This window comes from Pelodiscus sinensis, chromosome 5 (genome assembly GCF_049634645.1).
Source record: "Pelodiscus sinensis isolate JC-2024 chromosome 5, ASM4963464v1, whole genome shotgun sequence".
Taxonomy (NCBI): Eukaryota; Metazoa; Chordata; order Testudines; family Trionychidae; genus Pelodiscus; species Pelodiscus sinensis.
This window is the reverse complement of record NC_134715.1, coordinates 32,595,666-32,616,589: the sequence shown is the minus strand read 5'-3', so window position 1 is coordinate 32,616,589 and position 20,924 is coordinate 32,595,666. Positions and strand designations below refer to the sequence as shown.

The window sequence follows — 20,924 nt, the reverse complement described above, 5'->3', positions numbered from 1 at the left end:
GATTCATACTCCAACTTTGTTTTTTGTATAGAGTTGTGTGCACCATACTTATGAATACAGTTGCACCCACAATTGTAGAACAAACCATGGGCCTGGGCCTGGGAGATCTATGTAGACCTCATCCAAGGCACAAAAGTGATGTCTTTGTAGCTTTTTGGTCCCATGTTCTAATGTATTAGAGCCTTTGATGGGATAGCATTTAGCATCATTTTAACCTATGCAGTTATGTTTGTTACAAGTGCACTGGAACACAAAAACATGATGATTATAACCATTGCTTTGTTTGATTGATTGATTGATTGATTGATGATACACTCACTGGTCAGGGATTTTGTCTTTCTCTGTGTTTTGGGAAGTGGTGAAAACAAGATTGTTTCTTTGAAAAGTTCTACTTTGAATGGTGGATCCAGCTTGGTTTCGTTGATACAAGGTGGCTAGGGCTTACTTAAACACTAATTTCTTCAGCAGCCCCTCATCTATCATATTAGAGTGAAGATAACAATGGGGTAAATAAGCACACGGGAGTAAGCAAACTATTTAAGACTTAAAGTTGCATCCTTTCTAATAAGTCGATTATAGGTCTCTAATAATATGAAGCAGTAGCCAGAAGGTGATCATAGAATACTAGGACTGGAAGGGACCTCGAGAAGTCATCGAGTCCAGTCCCCTGCCCTCATGGCAGGACCAAATACTGTCTAGATCATCCCTAACAGGTGTCTGTCTAACCTGCTTTTAAATATCTCCAGAGATGAAGATTCCACAACCTCACAGGGCAATTTATTCCATTGTTTGACTACCCTGACAGTTAGGAACTTTTTCCTAATGTCCAACCTAAACCTCCCTTGGTGCTGTTTAAGCCCATTGCTTCTTGTTCTATCCTCAGAGGCCAAGATGAACAAGTTTTCTCCCTCCTTCTTATGACACCCTTTTAGATACCTGAAAACGGCTATCATGTCCCCCCCCCCCCCTCAATCTTCTCTTTTCTAAACTAAACAAACCCAATTCTTTCAGCCTTCCTTCAAAGGTCATGTTCTCTAGACCTTTAATCATTCTTGTTGCTCTTCTCTGGACCTTCTCCAATTTCTCCACATCTTTCTTGAAATGTGGTGCCCAGAACTGGACACAATACTCCAACTGAGGCCTAACCAGCGTAGAGTAGAGCAGAAGAATGACTTCTTGTGTCTTACTCACAATACACCTGTTAATGTATCCCAGAATCACGTTTGCTTTTTTTGCAACAGAATCACACTGCTGACTCATATTCAGCTTGTGGTCCATTATAACCCCTAGATCCCTTTCTGCCGTACACCTACCTAGACAGTCGCTTCCCATTCTGTACGTGTGAAACTGATTGTTCCTTCCTATGTGGAGCACTTTGCATTTGTCTTTATTAAACTTCATCCTGTTTACCTCAGACCATTTCTCCAATTTGTCCAGAATTATGACCCTATCCTCCAGAGCAGTCACAACACCTCGCAGCTTGGTATCATCTGCAAACTTAATAAGCGTACTTTCTATGCCAATATCTAAATCGTTGATGAAGATATTGAACAGAGCCGGTCCCAAAACAGACCCCTGCCGAGCCCCACTTGTTATACCTTTCCAGCAGGATTGTGAACCATTAATAACTACTCTCTGAGTACAGTTATCCAGCCAGTTATGCACCCACCTTATAGTAGCCCCATCTAAGTTGTATTTGCCTAGTTTATTGATAAGAATATCATGCGATGTGTGACCTGATGCTAACTGACAAGCAAATTGGGATACTTGTGATTAAATTAGTGAAAAAAAATCAGAGAGTAACTAATAATGAGATCTCAGGCCCATCTCCTAAGAATTGCCGATATGAATGTAGCTGAGATCAGTAATGACTGAAACTGCGTTAAATTTGCATTCATGAAATAAATGAAGTGCCCATGTCATAAAATCACTAACATGAATTGCAGTTCATGCTAGTGAGGGGCCAAGCATGGTTTTGGAGACAGCAAGTTCTTTGTAGTGAAATCTAAAGATGGAGAGTTGGGTTCTATTCAACACTTGTTTGTCACATGACCAGGGCCTTCTATGCCTCAATTTCCCTAATATGTAAAATCAGAAGAAAAACTGCCTATTTACTTTTGTAACCATTTTAAGATCTGCTGATGGATGGCACATATATATATGAATTTTATACTTGATGAGTGTTGAGATTTAGTTTTCTCCTTGTCCCTGCAGATGGCCTTTCTAGCATGCTGGGGGGACAATATGCATGACACTTGCCTTGCTGCAGCCTAATCATAGCTGTAAAGAAAATTTCTAAGCAGATAATGTGGGATATCCACTGATAGGTAAGTTTACTTAAAATCTATTTTCTTTCTCTACTTCTAAGGAAAGAAATATTGCAGGATATCATCTCTCTTCTGCTTGTGTGATTACATGCCTGGCAGAGCTAATCAAAGACAAAAGGAGACTTGGAAAATGAACGAAGATACACTCCACAGTAGTTAGACCAAATGTGAGCAGACACAGTGGTTAATTTCCCGCCTGCGGGTTGCCAATTTCTTTAAATCTACTGTGGGGAAGATCAACTTTCTTAGCAGAAGAGGAAATTAATTTTCTCTCTTTGTCAATCTTCCTTTGAACAGAGTCCAGCAGCTCTGTGGGATCTGTTCCTATCTAGTGACATGGAACAATTAGGCACATAAATGTACCAAATCTTGAAAAGGGAGAGAGAAGTGTGTGTGTGTGTGTGTGTGTGTGTGTGTGTGTGTGTGTGTGTGTCTAGCTACATAGGTTGGGTCTAGGATGTGAACTACTGTACATTGCAAGTTGTACTTGCAGGCTTGGTCTTAAATCTTTTTTTTTCTTCTACAGTTGTGATACAGAAGTTTCCAATGGCTCTATTTCCCTCCGGTATTGGCTCACTGCAAATATACATCTTAATCCTACCCATGGCAGCTCTATTATCCTACATATAGACTGTAGGATTACCTGCTATGAGTTGTAGACGATGGTTTTATCGGTGTTAGTTGTCCTCAGTTTCATCACTTTGGACTTGCCAGGGTGAATTCTGAGCCCAATGCTTCTGGCTGTCCTGTCAACAATGTCAGTCTCTTCTTGGATGTCCTGCTGATCATGCACGAGAAACGCCAGGTCATCTGTGAAGTCGCAGTCCTCAAGCCGAGCAGTCGGTCCCCATAGCACTCCCCTTGATCTGCCCTCAGTGGCTCTACACATCACCCAGTCGATGACCACAAGGAAGATAACAGGTGAGATTACACAGCCCTGTCTGACCCCTGTCTTCACGTGAAATCAGTCACTCTGCTGTCCTTCATGTCACACACAGCATTGATTCTCAGTGTACAGGTCCTTCAGGATGTTAATGATCTTCTCAGGGAACCTGTATGCTTGTAGAATCCTCCAGAATGAGGGGTGGTGGATGCTATCAAACGCCTTCTGAAAATCGATGAAGTTAATGTAGAGCGAAGAGTTCCACTCTATTGACTGCTCTACTATGGTGCGTAGGATGAAGATCTGGTCCGTGCATGACCTTCCACTTCTGAAGCCAGCCTGCTCTTCCTTGAGGATTTTCTCAATGCCCTTTCACATTCTCTGTAGCAGGACTCTGCAGAAAATCTTTCCCAGCACAGACGGCAGATTAATGCCTCTCCAATTCCCACAGATGGACAGATCACCTTTTTTGGGTAACTTCACAATGATGCCCTTCTTCCAGGCCTCCGGTACCCTCTCTTCTTCCCAGACCCTGTTGTAGAGACCCTTCAGAGCTTGTGCGCTTGCCTTGGGGTCTGCCTTAAGCATTTCAGCAGTGATCTGGTGATGTAGATGATTAATCACATACTATTAACAGTCAATTATGAGTATATAAGCACAAGAAGCAGGGGTGTGGATTTTGTACCCCACGCCAGGGTCCCACCTGTCAGCCCATGTCTAGTGCTTCCTCTTCCACCTGGGATCCTGGCTGCCAGCTTAGGAGGTCCCACCTGCCGGCATTACAGGCTCTACTAGTGGTCCTGGGACCCCGCCCACCAGGGGCTCTGCTGCTACCAGGGTCCCAGCAGCTCTGCTGCAGACCCCAGGGTCCCATTTGTTGGTCCCATTCTTGGAGCTCCACAGCTTCTCCCATGCTGTGGCCTCAGCCTGGAACAGTGAGGGGCATGAACTAGTTAAGGTGGGGGAGAGGTGCACTTATACCCTAAAAATTGTTCCAGTGCAACTATATCAGTAGTGTAGCTTATGTTTTCATAAACCATTGATGCAAAACTTGCAGACACAAATACTAAATTTATATAACTGTACTACAGTGAACTGAGAAAGTACTGCTTATATTAACTTGGATTATTATTGTGAAATAGTCTTTTCAAAAAGAGGAGACAGAGAAACAACAAAAGACAGCTGAAAAGCTTTAAAAGGTTTATTTTTCTTGCTAATTAGTTACCCCTTGGACAAACTTCAGACAACGGGACATGTTCTTCTAATGAACCAGCCGTTGGAGAAAATACAGCAATAGCTGCAGTTATTTGCTAGTCCTATCTTTATTTTGGAAGATGGTAGGGGATCAGAAATAGAGCTGTCCATATTTTATGTCACTAATTATGCCAATGCCAGATTATAGTAGTGAAATTTCTGCATCAAGGACTTTGTGTTTGAACCACTTCCGTACACTCTTCCCTTTGATTCTTCACTCTTCTGTGGAGATTATTACTCCCAGCTGCTCCAAGCGGTGAAAAAAACAGAAACTCATAAAAATGTATTTGGTTTTGGGTCCTTCCCCCCCATACATACACTGTTTGCCTGGCCCCTGAGATGTTCTGGTTGTTCTGTGGCTACATAACATTCCCTATGCATGAGAATGTCCCAAGCATGCACCACTTTCTTCCTAGTCTAAGGAGCAAAGTGACGACAAGGCTGACTTGAGGGGGTGCCTACATAAGCACGTTACATTTTCACTGTAAACTAGAGTCACCTTCTGAAATTAAAAATAACAAACCTTTCATTTTTAAGGATAAAGCAAGAAGTTGTACTAGTCAAACCCTAATTTGTGATTGCTGGGTTTTTCCATGATTGGTTTCATATAGGTTCATCTAAACCTGACCAAATTTGTCCCGTGCTTTGAGGGAACAACTCATCAAGGCTTTCCTCAGGAGATATCTAGCCATGTTCCTTTAACCACTGATACTGTCTTCTAGGTAGCAGGCTTCAAACAAGACACACGGGTCAATTATAAACTTAAGGGGCAAGGAGATTCCAAAAGGATAGTTACAATATGAGCTAAAACAGTGTACGGCATGTATTAGAGTAACCTAGGGGGTTAAACAAATGTGTACACAAGGGGACAGTAAAAACAGAAGAGGTCATCAGTCCTGAATGGATTTCTTAAGTTGACAAGGAGAAAGAAATAATAAATGAAAAATTGTAGAAAGCGGTTGGGTAAACAAAAGTGATATAAATGTAATAAGCAATTGCTCTAAAACCCACGTATTACTCCCCTCCCCTGGCTTTTTATTTATTTAATAGGTCTAGTGATCTTTCCCAGTGACTTTTCTGAAGAGATGGACTCTTGTTGCTATGGCAGTTGAATCCAAACTCATTGCGAGGAGTGTAATGATTTGAGGAAGCATTTTTTCTGGAGCTGCATAGATTGGGTGGGGCTTATCTAAGTACAATCTTGTGTGTCTAAAGATAGAGTGGTCAGGCTCTTAAACAAGTGGCAAGCTCCAAAGGAGTTACAGCCATTTCCTTATTAATCAGCTAGGTTGGGTGCAGCAATTTAATTAAATTTTCCAAAACAACTACAATGGCAAAGCTCAAATTCAAACAGAGGACTGATGTCATCGGGGAACGGTGTTCATGGGAATTTATTATGGTTCTATTGTAAAATTATAATGACTGTACATTATTGACAATCTGCTTTACCTCACAGCAAGCAAATTTTGACAGCTATTTTAGGAGAGTTTTAGCTGAATAATTATAGCTTGCTTTATTGAGTTGAGCTATTGGTTGCTCTTAAAAGAGAATTACAATACCATGTTATTCTTCTTAACTCAAGTACCCTGAGCTATTGGGAGGCTGCCAGCAGTCTTTCAAAGCAATCAAAAACTTCTCAAGATGTTTTGCAAAAAATTCTCTTATTATTTTTACTGATGCACACTTGGGAGTGACAAGTCATCAAACCAAATAAAAGCAATTGGACTGTACGATGTTTAGAAAGGAAACAGAGCCCTAAGAGGAAATGACAGGGCTTACATGAAGGAAAGAGCAGTTTTGGAAAGCTCACAATTTTTTTGGGAAAGGTAAAGAACCAAAAGGCAATGGAATAGAGAAAACCTACCAACAAGAGTAGATTGTGCCTGCTGGTGCTCTATTTACTCTGCCAGTAAATAGAGGTTTAAGAATATGCAGCATAGTTCCTGCATTTTGTAGAACCAATATAATATGATGATGTTATGTACTGAAAATGACTTTCATGGTGTAATTCTTTACATGGCACTCTTTTAGGTTCTAATTTATATCTGTATAAATTAAACCACCTAAATCTAGCTTGCATGTGCACAATGTTTGACAATGGGGAAAACTGGGTGCACTAGAGTCAGGAAGGGTCCAAGCTTCAGGGAAATGAGAACTACTTTGGACACATGTAGTAAGTGACTCAGTTTCAAAGCCTGCTTGAGGAGGTCCGAGAAGTTCTGCTTCCTAACTCCTATTGTGTTGCACAGACTCTATGGGTGCTCCTGGGCTCAAACACCCACAGAAAAAAATAGGGAGTGTTCAACACCTGCAGGGTCAAATTAATATTTTATGGGCAACACTGACCAAACTGTTGCCCTGCCCTCACTCAGCTTCTTCCCCCAAGATCCCACCCACCACTCGTATAGGGGGTAGAAAGGAGCTCCAATAAGAAAATGGCTGGCTGGGGGCAAGACTCTGGATGTTGCCGACTACCATACACAGGTAAGGTTCCCATGCCAGTGCTGGGCATAGGCAGCCCATTCCTTCCATTCTGGTTCCATCCCCCACAGACCAAAGCCGCCTTCCCTCCCGCCAGCCCACCATCACAGTCCTTGGAGTCAGCCACAGCACATCCAAGCTCCAGCCCCAAGGATCCAGTGGCCAGGCAGTGCAGCCCCACTGCCCTAGCCAGCCCTGGGGATCTGATGGGCAGGCAATGCAATGGCCACACTACCCCCAGTTCCCTGCCCTGAGACCCCGAACACCCAACCTCCTGCCCTGACTCCTACACCTTCCACATTTCTGCCCTCTGCTCCCCCCCCCCCACACACACACACCCTGCCCTGATTCCAGCCCTGAGCCTCAACAGTTCCCATCCCTCTGCTCTGATTCCTGCACCCTCATTCCCTGGCCTGGGCCCCCACACAGACCTTCCAACCCCCTGGCCCTGACTACTGCACCTCTTACCCCCTGCCTTGAACCCCCAACACTCCAAACCACACTTACATTTCTTACAGTTACTGTCATGTTGCAACCCTTTCCAGCCCTCTGCCCTGAGCACCCCTCCTTCCAAGGGGGGATTGCAGTACAACAGTACCTGTAAGAAATTTAAATTATTTTCACCCCTGGACATGCTGTGATCCCATTTAAACTTCCCAGAACCACGTTTACCATTTTAGCAATTTAGTGATACTGAAGAGCTATCTGAATCCATAGGATAGAACTGGCACTGACACTGGCCAACCCCATCTCCTTATTCTTGTCAGCATGGTCTCATCCTAATCTACCAGCATCATTTCTAAGGACAAAGTATAGAAGAATCTTCAAACCCATTTCACACTTGGCCTATTGCTGGCATTCTGATTTATAGTATGTCTTCTAGAAACTGCACTGTGGACTACTGAATCTTCTTACATAGCTAACCAGAGAGGCATCATATAATACTGTAATTTTTTAGCTGTTTCAGCCTGATCTGAATATGAATCAACAAGCTGGAGAAGAAAGGCCATTGAAAAATGTTTTAAGCTGATCTAAAAGTCATACCATCAAAGGGCATAGTGTTAATACTTTTTAAATATTAAATGTACTTCAAAACTGTTAGGCTTAGACTAGTGTTTTACTTTCATATTAGGAAAAATGATTTCATGAAGAGACTGTTCTGTACAGTATTGTTTGCTATAAATGCAAAGTGTTTCAGATTAAAATTGCCACATTAAATATAAACAGTGTTCAGGTTATTCATTTTTATTGCATATACAGAAATTGCATGCAGATAGTTCTGTAGCTATATAAGTTGCAATTTCTTAAACAAGGAAGAATCTTTTGAAGTACTCTGTGCAACCTAAGAGTGTGCTTTCATGCCATTTTTTTATTACACAGCCTGCAAATGTAAAAAAAGGTAATGTGAAAACCACAACTATTCCTATTTATGGGTGGGTTTTTTAAATCCAGTTTCTATTTAAAAGAAAGCTAGCTTTAGTATTTTGGACAACAGTGCCTGCTTTCTAAATATGGGTGTACCTTTGTGTGAAGATTTCAATACCTGTGCATTCATTATAGCTCATAATGGTTTGTTTGGCTCTACCTCACTTAATAGATTTGTCCGAAGTCCTAACAATAATTTGGACAGAAAACCAGGACATAATAGGAAACAAACTTGACAGAATGTGTTCCTCTTGCACTTCAATTATTCCCTAAAATAATATTTTAAATTATTTTTTAATTCATGCAGACAGTGAAGAATTAAGGAACCTAAAGCCAGAAATAGTACCCAACATTTAGCTTCTTAAGTATTTCAAATAACCACCATCATTAAAATAAATAAAACAAAGAGTTATTTGTTTTAATCTAAGATGCTCAAGGAGAATTTATTGCCGGATTTTTTTTTCTGTCCAAAAGGAACAGCCAAACACAATAACAAAGTAAAATAAACACTGGAAAGACAGATAAATATATAGCTCCTACAGTGCTTTGGGATAACTGGTTCTTAGAGTTATAAGGAAAAGTTACCAGAGATTCCACAGTGTTAAAAAGAAAACACTCCTGATCAAAGAATGTCCCTGAGAATCCTGTTGGGGTAGCAGTCACATGGCAGAAAGGCAAATAAAATCTTAAATAAGTTTGCTGAAAAGGCTTGAACCTACTAAACTGAAGGTTTACCTCTTTGGCCCTTTAGCCAGGGGAAGAGATTTTGCTTTGTGCTTGGAGTCAAACTAGTCACGGGACTCAAAAAAACAAAAAGTTTGATGCTTCACTTCAGTTTCTTGGCAAAACAGATTTCTTGGCAAAATCAGCATTTATGCTTGCAAAGTGCAATAAACTCCCCGAGGGCAGTGTCAGGAAGAAAAAAAAAGAAATAATGGAGGGAGAAAAAAGGTTAAGGGAACACTTCTGAATCTTGGAATTGCTTTTCCTATGTGTAAAGATTTGGTTTCTGTTTTTATCTGACCCATTTTGCACATCTCCAGTTCTATTTAGAGCAAACTGTGATAGTCTCATTTTGACAGTTATGGGTACTCAAACTGTCTGTTATAACAGCAACTGAATGACCTATATCAGAACTAGAATGGAGGCATCATCAGATCTAAAATGGAGATGAAAGAATAAATTCAGAAAGAAAAAGAACATCCAGACTCAATCTCCTTTTTTACCATTCACTTATCCCTAGAACCAAACTCACAGATGATCTTTTTTGATACTCACATATATTTGATTAAGGACCTCATCTCCATCTCTCTCGGTACATCTACATTAGCCCCCTAGATCGATCTAGGGAGGCTAATGAGGGCAACCGGAATTGCAAATCAAGCCCGCGGCAGTGAAACGGGATTCCGGAATAAAGCCCCTAAACCAAATTAGGTGGTAAACCTCTTTCCACAAGGAATACCACTTAATTCAATTTAGGGCTTTATTCTGGAATCCCGTTTCACTGTCGCGTGTAGACACGGACAGTTACTTCGGGCTAGTCAATTTCTAAAATGGCGACCAGCTAGGAACATGCAAATCAAGCGCAGGATATTTAAATCCCAGGCTTGATTTGCAATTCCAGTCACCCTCATTAGCCTCCCTAGATTGATCTAGGGGGCTAGTGTAGACGTACCCTCTGAGAGGCAGGAAGATGGAGCTGATGTAGCCATATATTACTGGGTGGCAGATTTTCTTGGTTGGTAAACATCCTCCATGGCTTCCCAGGGACAACTAAGAAGCCATCTTGCCTCCTGGGTAGAGCTGAGTGTTTACAAAATGGAATTCATGTATTACAACAACAAAAAAAGGGGGGAGAGGGGTTGAGTGTCCTGCGGTAGGGGAAATGAATTAGGCAGACCAGACCTGAACCTAGATTTCCTACCTATGGGGTCAAGCTCTGAGCACTGGGATATTGCTGATTTGGGGTAAGTTTGTATCTCTGGCTTTGATGAGGAATTGCACCCTATACTTGGAATACCTTACTGACAGTAGTTTCATTAAAATGATTTACTTCTACAAAATTTCATTTCTCATGAACTGGCATTTCACACACACACACACACACACAAATGTTGAGTCTAACAGCACTACTCTTGAACTACAGGTAAAGATCTTTATTTGGTTTCTAGGGCTAGCCACTCCTAAAAACAGCTGCACAAACTCTGCCCTTATACACAGGGACTGGCAGCCTCTCCTGGTTCCTTGTTGGCTGCACCTTTTAGGGAACTGAAGGGGTTAGATCTGGCTCCCGACACACACATGTTTGGAATAAGAATCCCAGACACTCTTATCTGAGCCCTCCCTCTTTGAACCTTGAGTGCTTAAAAGCCTTAGACTGAACTATACAATCTTTCATTTTAAATCTAGGTACATTAATTCATATTTAGGCACCTGTAATAGGAGAACTAGGCCCTGAGGCCACCTGCTGGAGACCTTGTGGTCCTGCCACACCTTGACCCAGAAAAAAAAAGCAGTGGAGAGGTCCTCCATGCAGGCTAGAGTGGCTGCAGGGGAAATAGACAATCAGGGGCCAGGAAGGCCATATAAAAGGAGCTGCAGCTAGTTGCTTTGAGGAGGTCAAGGAGTGAAGATTGTGTGATTGGATGGCCAGAAGAGTAACAGTTCCATGGACAGCTCAGTTTGGAGAGTTCATGGCAAACCGGACAGGGCCCTGAGGTAAGGGTAAAGATGGCACTGGAATGTGAGGAGGTGGCCCCGGGGATGAAAGCAGCAGTGGAACAGGCATAGCAGACAGCTACTAACTATAAGGACCCTTGTCTGGGTGTGAATGTGTCTCTCCAACTCCCCATTAGCTACTGAAAGAAGTGGCCTAGATCTTGAAGCATCTTGGGGAGGGGGAGAATTGGACTATAGTGACCCAGCCCAAAGGACTGGAACCAGAAGGGCCCTGAAAAGGCAAAGAAATTGCCTCCAGGATGGCCCAGCTGTATTCCAGAGTGGGAACAAACTGAAAGACATTGAAGAGGGCACCAAGAGAGGTCCTGTTAGACTTGCACCCTGAAAGGGCTTTGTTTTATTTTGCACACAGACTGTGTGATTTAGCTGAAGGACTGAGTCACCAAAGAGCCATTATAAACAAAACGAGCATAGGCACATGGCCACAGGGAATTCTCGAGAGGCGAGTACAACCTCATTACAGCACCTAAAAGAGTTACCTAGCTTTCCGAGGTTCTGAGTGATATGACCAGTCAGACAAAATCACCAAAAAATGAAACTTTGAATTAAAAAAAACACACTATTGGTTGGCCTGGGGACCTTCCCGTAGCTCTTATTTTGTGACAAAATTAAGAATACTTAAGAATTTTTAACAAGAATTTGGGATGATTGGCGCTCATCGCAAGTGACCTCTTTTCTGTGGAGTGTTTGCACATCACCAGTCTTAGACCCTTTTTTTCCTCAACGTCCTTCACATGTAGGTCAGAATGAAGCGTATGGTGGATAAAAATCCCATCGTGTACTTCCTGTACTAGACCTGACATGAGAAAAAATGGGAAAGTAGCAAAGCTACGCTTTTCCTGTCCAGTTCCCCAAAATGCCAGGCAGTCCAGGCTAATGTTCTTTCCCAGATTCTTGGCAATCGTGGGGGAGAGAGAAGGAAAAGACCATCCACAAGAGTTACAACTAGAGGGCAGATCTGTAGCTGGTGTAAGTCAGTTTAGTTCCACTATTCTCAATAGAGCTACGGGTTGAACCTCTCTAGTCCAGCACCTTTGGGTCCTGACTGCCGTACCAGAGAATTTGCCAGATCACAGGAGATCAATATAGTCTAGCAGTATTAACAACACTTCCACTGCTTACTGGGCTCTTAGAAGACATTTAGGGGTAAATTTGATCTAAATAATAACACAGAACACTGAGAGCCAGGACTAGTGGCTGTAAACAAGCTTTAGAGGACCGTGGGAAACTTGGCCACACCCATGACAAGTGGATAGTCAGCTAACTAAAATCATGCCGGACCCAGATGTTCCCGTCCCAGAGTGTGCTGGACTAGAGAGAGTCAACCTCTATGATGATTTGCACCAGCATGTGTTAGTAGAAGCCTGTTTCTGGCCTTTCATTAGATTTTTATTGGTATTGGGTTTTGGTAATATTGTTTTTGCATTTAAATTCTTTAGCACATTTTTGGCTTGTTTGTTTTTTAAACAACTTAATTCACTCTTGGGCAAATGTGTATTTAGGTGTTTTTTTTAAAGTGTCTTATTTACCTGAGAGAGACCAAAATGGATTGAAAGGAGCTGTCTTGTTCTGTAGTGTAAATATGTGTTCTAACAGTTTAAAACCACCTCCTATTTATTCAAGAGACTGGAATGCCTCTCAAGCATCAGTTCTGGTCTGTGGGATAAATGTATGTCTGCAGCATTTTAAATAAACCCCTTCTATTAAACTGATAAACACTTACAGGATGTGTAAGGTATGTATTAAAATACCATAAAAACTGCTGAGCAAAGTTTTATATTATGACTATTTTTAAATGTTTCTGTTTATAATATGTCAGGAGTAATCCAAATATTTAATCTGGGGGTATTTCATTTGTTTGAAATTCTAAACTGATTTTAATTATAAGAGCAAAGAAAACCTATACTCCCAGAGCCTGGATCAATACTGTGTTCCTAAAGTTTTCTGCCAATCCAACTCCATTTGCTGAGATACAATAAGGGTGAATCAGACTGCCATTTTTGTACTTGTAAATGTAATACAAAAATTAACTAAGATCTCAGCATCCATTTAGGCATCCAACTTCTCTTCTGAAAATTGGCCTTCCTCTTGTTGATTCTGAACATGGTTTTGGATTGGGGTTGGGTTTTTTCATATTTGGCCCTCTCTATAATTTTGCATATATTCTTTCTTTTTTGTGCTTTCTACCAGTTAAAACTGTTGACAGGTAAATCATACAAATCAAAGGCCTGATTCAGGAAGGCACTTTAGCATATGCCATAACTTTTCAACACAAAGGGACTACTCGAACTCGAAGTTTTATATACAGGCAGTCCCCAGGTTACATGGATCCGACTTACATCGGATCCCTACTTACAAACGGGGTGAGGCAACCCCGCACTAGCTGCTTCCCCCCAGCAGACCAGGGAGACGCGGAGCGGCTTTTCTCAGCAGACACCTCAGCTTGAGAATAAAGGACTGAGGGAAGTGAGGTGTGGGAGAATAAAACTGAGCTCTGGAGAAATGTTTGGCTAGAGTTTCCCCTACAATATGTACCGGTTCCGACTTACATACAAATTCAACTTAAGAACAAACCTACAGTCCCTATCTTGTACGTAACCCGGGGACTGCCTGTATTGCAGTATCTTGCTGAACCAAGACAGATATTTTTTCCATTTACCTTAACATTATGAGCCAAAGTGTTTAGTCAGCAACACATTTTTGTGGCTAAATTATAACTCTTCTAAAAGCTTTTTTGGTAGAAACTAACTTTAAACGTGCTCTGACCTTGCTGTAATCACTTTTTTAAAAGAGCTTCCTAAAACAAGCAGTAGATTCATGGAGTGAACATTTTATTCTCTGGACAAACTTAATTTTGATGAAAACACACTATTGGCCTAGGCCAAAATTTGAAAGTGGGTGCCTAAACTGGGCAACTAAATTTTATATTTAGGGGTAACAATATGCACTAAATGGGTTATTGAGTTGTGCGTATGACCTCAGAAGGAAATTGAAGGTGCTCAAATTGTTATGGATTCAGGCAAATATTTTATAAGATACCTAAAATATAAAATACCTTTAGGTACCCCAGTTTGAATATGTTGCCTCTGATTTTTACTATAGTTCTGTACACAGACATGACCATAGAAAATCTCCCAGAGCAGATGTAGTTTGTTTGTTTTGAGTTGTAGGGGAGGATGGAAAAGCACAAAACATAATAACCCTTAAGAATACATGAGATATAAAATGAAAATCCAAAAGAAATATCTGAGTTTCAAACACAGCAGCAGAAATGCAGCTGCTGTAATAGTCCTAAGTTTTCCCAGTTTTGCAGACAATTATTATTGTAGGAAGCTTATTTGAGGAGGATTGCTGAAATAAACAATGAGTCATGACCATGTTTCAGAATTAGCTTGGGATTGTCAAAATGAAGGCGTTCAGTTCCCTGCTAAAAAGTAGATCAAAATGTACTTGTTCTCTTTCTAAAGACATACTTGCTTTTGGTTGGGCTTTCCCTATATGGCATGCATTGGGATTCAGTTAACAACAAACTTTGCTATCTTTCATGATATGCTGAGGAGCATCACTTAAAACCTAAGTATTTTCTGTTGGGCTTATTGTGCATTGCTGAGATTTAAAAACTTTAAATACACCGATAAGCAAAAAAGTAATGAATCGTGTGTGACACAATTTGTGAAAGTAACCAGTTAGAATGAGGGAAAATACCGGAGGATGTAAGCCCCAATTCCGCAAAGCATTTAAACACGAGATTAAATCCATCCTTCATCAGAAAAGTATTTATACATGTGTTAAAATTATATTGAAAAAAGGAATAAAAATGTGTATGAATAAAAATGACATGGAACTACTCATGTGACTAAAGCAATACACACTTAAAGGTTTTGAAAGATTGGGCCTATATTAATGAAAGGCAAGTAGTAGAGGACAATGTAAAGTTTCCACTTGGCATATCTTTTAGATTAATTTGTCTAGTAAAGACCAAATCTAGCATTTTTTATACAGACAGGATTTCCAGATCAAGCCCATCTGTGTTTGTGCTGTGTTAGGAGAGGAGTGTATCTCAAATCTCAAAATTACTTCACTAGATTTGATATGGAGATGAAGGTCCTCAATACTTTTGAAAATCAGGCCATTTTTATTTATGAGCCTGAATGTGGACTTAAGAGCCTCACTTTAGATGCCCAAGTTTGGGGAAAACTTGTCCTGAAGCAATAATTAAAATAATAGTATTTCTATTCCTCTCAGTGGATGTAATTAACCTTATCCTCCCTGTACATCTACTGAGCCATAAATCTTTTGTCATTAGAAAGCTTAGATCAGGGCTACTCAATTTTGGAAGCCCCAGGGCCACAATTATATCACAGCACATGCCGAGGGGCACATCTTAAGTGTGGTTGCATATACATGCAAATATATGCAAATAATTTCTTTCACACTGATGGCATGAATACAAAGATTAAGGTAAGACTACACAACATGCAGGCCCCATTTAAGTCAGTTCTGCTGATATTAATCAAATGAAATATTTACCTGATTTCCACCCATATGACAGCACTTTTAATGAGCAATGAGTGTCCAGGAATTTAACTACTAAAATGCATATCAATAGAAGACCATTATATTGACTACTTTTTTGTTTTGGTTCCCACCTGCGGGCTACGCATTAAGCCCCACGTAAACTCAAACTGCACCATGGACTGCAAACAAACAGGCCACAGGCCACATGCAGTCCATGGGCCATGTGTTGAGTAGCCCTGGCTTACATGTTAAATGATAAAGGATGGCTGCCTAAATGAATGTTATCTTTTTTCCCTTTAATACAATGGTGGTGCTATTTTGAGCTTTTTTTGTTGTAGTTGTTAAGTCATATTTTCCTCATTGCTATTTCTGTGTTCTACTGTACTTCATAAGTCTGTTAACTACATTCATGCTTGGGGCTGGTTTAGTTACATGGCAGTGCTAATTAGGTCCTTTTTCTAAAGACTATTTGGACAAGCCTCATTGGCATGTATTTATCCAATTCTCTCCAACCAAACAATACAGTAAACAGAATATTTTCTTGTATATAATCAAGCTTCTTACCATGCAGCAACTTGAGATTTATAAATGTTCTCTTGTGTTAATCATTTTAAAAATATCTACTCCCGACAAATGTTTGGATGTGCTTTTCCCTTTATTCAGTTCAGTACAAAATCTTGGCAGATCAACCATTAAAGACAAGAGAGAGGGACAAGTGAGAGCAGAGGAGTAGTGATATGTCTATCCTGAAATCCAACACCCGTGATCAGCCTGTGTCATCTGACTGGTTCATGTGGCTATAAAACTGCAGTGTAGACATTTGGGTTTGGACATTAGTTAGGAGAGCCAGCCTTAGGGGAGGGCGAGCCAGGCAGTCACCTGGGGCTGCCATTTTCAAGGGGCTGCCAACAGAGCTGGTCTTAGGTTTCCCTGATTACTCCCCGACCCTTTTCCTTTTTGGTTAGGACCAGCCCTGATAGTTGGGTCTGGGACTCAGCTAGCAGGGAGATTCTGAGTGCCCAAGCTCTAAAATCCACATTCATGCTACTAAATAAAAGTGGTTGGATACTCAGAACTGCTGAGTATCACAGTTTTAGGACAATTGTACCTATACTCTTACTCGGTGATCCATCAGGGTCACCCATTCTAGTGTCCTGGCTCCTTAGCTGTCATCTCTCTCCCTTCCCGGCCAGCAAGGTTTCATAGCTCTGTGAACTACACTGTGATATTCCATCAAGCCAGACCGTCTAAAAGGCAAGTGTCTGAGATTTCCTTGCTCTCTTGAGACTCTACCCTGTGTACTGGCTACAGCTGTAAGTTACTACATAGTGCTTTTTTAAGCAAACACATTTATTCTTAGGTGAAAGCATTACAGAAAAAAACATAGTGAAAACCAAAGAATCTACACTCCTGCTAAAATGCTTGCCAGACACAAACCTAAACTCCAACCTTGGGCTCTGGTAGATGTCAGTCCTTCAAAACCCACAAGTAAATTTTACAAATTTTCAGATTCAGAATAGAACACAGGCTGGGAAGTTCAACTGTTTTATAACACAGCTCAGACTTTGACCTTCCCACTGGGTATAGGAAATCAACAGACAATGACCCAGTCCTGAGAACATTACTTCGGAGCTGAGGAAATTTAACCTCAGCCTAGATTTTTTTCCAAGCAGGAAATCCACTTTACACTTCTTGTCCTAAAAGTCCATTCTAGTCTGTCACTTTTTCAATATAATCCTTAGAACTCCCAACATATTTTTGAGAGGTTGCAATCTCAGCCCACAGAAATACATTAACTTTGCATTTAATACAATAGCGTCACAAGATAATTAAGCTTAATTCAATAAGGTTTCACAAGGATATGCAACAAATTGCCATATCTATCACAATGAACACCTTACAATTCCCATTGAAATCATTTGGACCTTTGTATGCTCAGTACTGTACTTTGGAAAATCAAGTCTCGTTTATATAGGAACAAGAATGTGTATTTTGGAACTTAAGTTTAGATGCCCATTTCTGAAAATCTTAACCTGAAACTAACTCTGGGAGTAGAATTGATATTGATCTCAGTTGAAGCAACTGACCTTAATCCCTCTGTATATCATTTTATCCAGGTATGTCCAAAGTCCGGCCCGCAGGCCAATTGCGGCCCATGTTCCGGTTTAATACGGCCCCCCAGGTAATTTGGCAATACCTATCTTTTATGGCCTCCAACGAATCCATATGTATTGAGATGAATACATTGTAAAATCTCAGTTAATGTCAGTTGGTCTAAATCAGTTATAAATATATTTGGACACAACATGTATACTTTGTGTTATGTTCCTGTTCATATTTTTTGAACTTAAAAGTTGACAGACAACCTTTATTACCAATAATATGTAATGTACTTTACAATGTTCCTGACATATATTTCAGCTTCCTGGATTTTTTTTTTCATCTGGCCTTCAGATATGAAAGGCAGAGTGATTTAACACCTGTTTAGATTTATCATCCATGTGACGAAATGAAAAGTATGCCGTTTGCAATAAACTTTGCATAAAATAGTTAATTTGCATTTAATTTTAATGGTTCAAAGAATGTCAGGCAAAATGGTCGGCCCTCACGCATGTTCACTTCATCAAATCTGGCCCTCTTTGAAAAAAGTTTGGACACCCCTGATTTTATCCATGTTTTACCTGGGCATAAATATTTATCTTCCTCACAAAGTATTGTGAAGCTTAATTCAACTAATGTTAATCAAGCACTCTAAAACAGTTTGAAATTTTCTACAGAAGTGTCAAACTTTATTATAATAAATATTTTAATATTGTTGCTGCTGCTGCTGTTTTTTGTTGAAAGCGTGTCATAGCAATGCTGGATGATGAACTAACACATTGATAGAAGCCTAGAGCAAAGCAGGATTATATAAAAATATATAGCTTTTGTGGCTCCTTTAGCAGCTACTTTGGCTTATGTCAGAGTTTTCTGACTTATGACCCTTTTGCAATATCCTGCAGAGAAGCCATATCTTGTATTTCTGATATCACAGTATATTACTGGAGAAATAATATTTTCACAGCACTTTTCAACTGAGTCTCCATAATAATACAGTAGAACCTCAGTTACAAAGACTTTGGAAATGGAGGTTGTTCATAATTCTGAAATGTTTGTAACTATGAACAAAATGTTATGGTTCTTTCAAAAGTTTAAAACTGAACATTTACTTAATACAGCTTCAGAACTCTACTATGCAAAAGAAAAATGCTGCTTTTAATAATCTTAAAAATAAGCACAGAAACAGTTTCCTTACATTGTCAACTCCTTTTTTATACTTTTCCTTTTTTAGTACTTTACATGAGCTTTCGTGGGTACAACGCACTTCTTCAGATGAAAGTACCCACGAAAGTTCATGATACTATCTGCTTTTTTATTAGTCTTTCAGGTGCTGCTAGACCAGCATTTCTCAAACTGTGGGTCCTGACCCCCCAGGGGGGGTCACCAGCAACTTAGAGGGGGGGTGCAGTATCACAAGTTTGAGAACCCCTGTACTAGATTATTTGTTGTTTTTTAAGTTTTTCCACTTACAGACTAACTTGGCTACCCCTCTGAAGCTTTACTACTTTATGTTCAACATAGCATTGTACTGTGTTTGCTGCTTTTGTCTGTGCTGCTGCCTGATTGGACACTTCAAAATGGGGTGTATAGTTGACCAGTCTGGTGTTCATTATTCCACGGTAGTGATAATAACTAGCTCTTACAGGGAGTGTGGCATTAGCTGTGTTGGTCCCAGTTCTGTGTGACTTAAAAGCTTGTCTCTTTTAGCAACAGAAGTTGATGCAACTAAAAAAATCTCACCCACGCTATGTATCTAGCATTTTTTAATATAGTACTTTGCATGAATAGATTGCAAATCACTTACAGATATTAAAAGTTTAGTCTTACAACATTCTTGTGAGGCAGATAAGTGCTTTATAGGGTAAATGAGTATAGAGAAGTTGAGTTAATTGTCTAAAAGTGCAGACTAAGTCTGTGTCAGAGCTGTGAATGGAATAGTCTCCTATTTCTGTCACTTTTCCACTAGATCATCTTTCCTCTCCTATGACCAGGGCTCGCCAAGCGGCAGCGAGCCCTGCTTGCCAACCGCGCAGAAGCACATGCTGTGTATGCGCTGACCATGCTGCACAGCCCCACCGGACTAAAATCTACTCACCACGGGCAAGCAGATTGCTTGATTTGTCGAGCCCTGCCTATGACTATACTACTACACATTCAAATGACTTCATTGCTTCACCAGGGAGAAGAAGTCAGGCCAGAAAGAAGGTAAACTTTCTTTTTAATTGCTTGTATTATTTTGTTACTACTGACCTATACACAAATCCATTGGACCAGATCTAATGCATCCGAAGGTGCTGAGGGAGTTGGCTGATGTTATTACAGAGCCAGTGGACGTTATCTTTGAAAACTTGTGGTGCTAGGGGGAGGTCCCGAACAACTGGAAAAAGGCAAATTAGTTCCCATCTTTAAAAAGGGGAAGAAGGACAATCCAGGGAACTACAGACTAGTCAGCCTTACCTCAGTCCCTGGAAAAATCATGGAGGGGATCTTCAAGGAATTGATTTTGAAGTACAGTACTTGGAAGACAGGAAAGTGATCAGGAATAGGCAACTTAGATTCACCAAGGGCAAGCGATGCCTGACAAACCTGGTTATCTTCTATGATGAGGTAATTGACTCTGGACATGGGAAAGGCAGAGGATGTGATATACTTTGACTTTAGCAAGGTTTTTTATACGATCTCCTAGAATATTCTTGCCAGCAATTTAAGGAAGTATGGGTTGGATAAATGGACAGTAAGGTGGATGGAAAGCTGGCCAGATTGTTGGGCTTAACGGCTCGATGTCTGGTCGGTGTCTGGTATCAAGCGGAGTGCCCCAAGAGTCAGTACTAAGGCTGATTTTGTCCAACATCTTTATTAATTACTTGGATGAAGGTAATTTGCAGATGACACTAAGCTAGGTGGAGAGGTAGGTATATAGAAGGGTAGGGATAGGGTCTAGAGCAACCTAGACAAATTGGGCCAAAAGAAATCTGATGAGGTTCAACAAGGACAAGTGCAGAGTCCTGCCCTTTGGATGGAAGAAACCCAAGCACTGTTACAGGCTGTCAAGCGATTAAACAAATTAATCACAATTAATCATACAATTAAAAAATGAATCGCGATCACAATGTTAAACAATACTAAGACTCCAGATGACCCTAGGCTCCACGTTGTGCTGCCCCTTTGAAAAGCTGATGAGGACAGTGCTGCACAGA

At 40.6% G+C, this 20,924-nt stretch overlaps 1 long non-coding RNA gene across 1 annotated transcript; it reads left to right on the top strand.

Annotated features, from left to right (window-relative positions):
- Positions 1-2,188: 2,188 nt before the first annotated feature.
- LOC142829407 (uncharacterized) lies at positions 2,189-19,929 on the top strand. Its single transcript, XR_012903804.1, has 4 exons — positions 2,189-2,327; positions 2,854-3,248; positions 17,745-17,809; positions 19,694-19,929. It is a non-coding gene; the product is annotated as an uncharacterized LOC142829407 (long non-coding RNA).
- Positions 19,930-20,924: the final 995 nt, after the last annotated feature.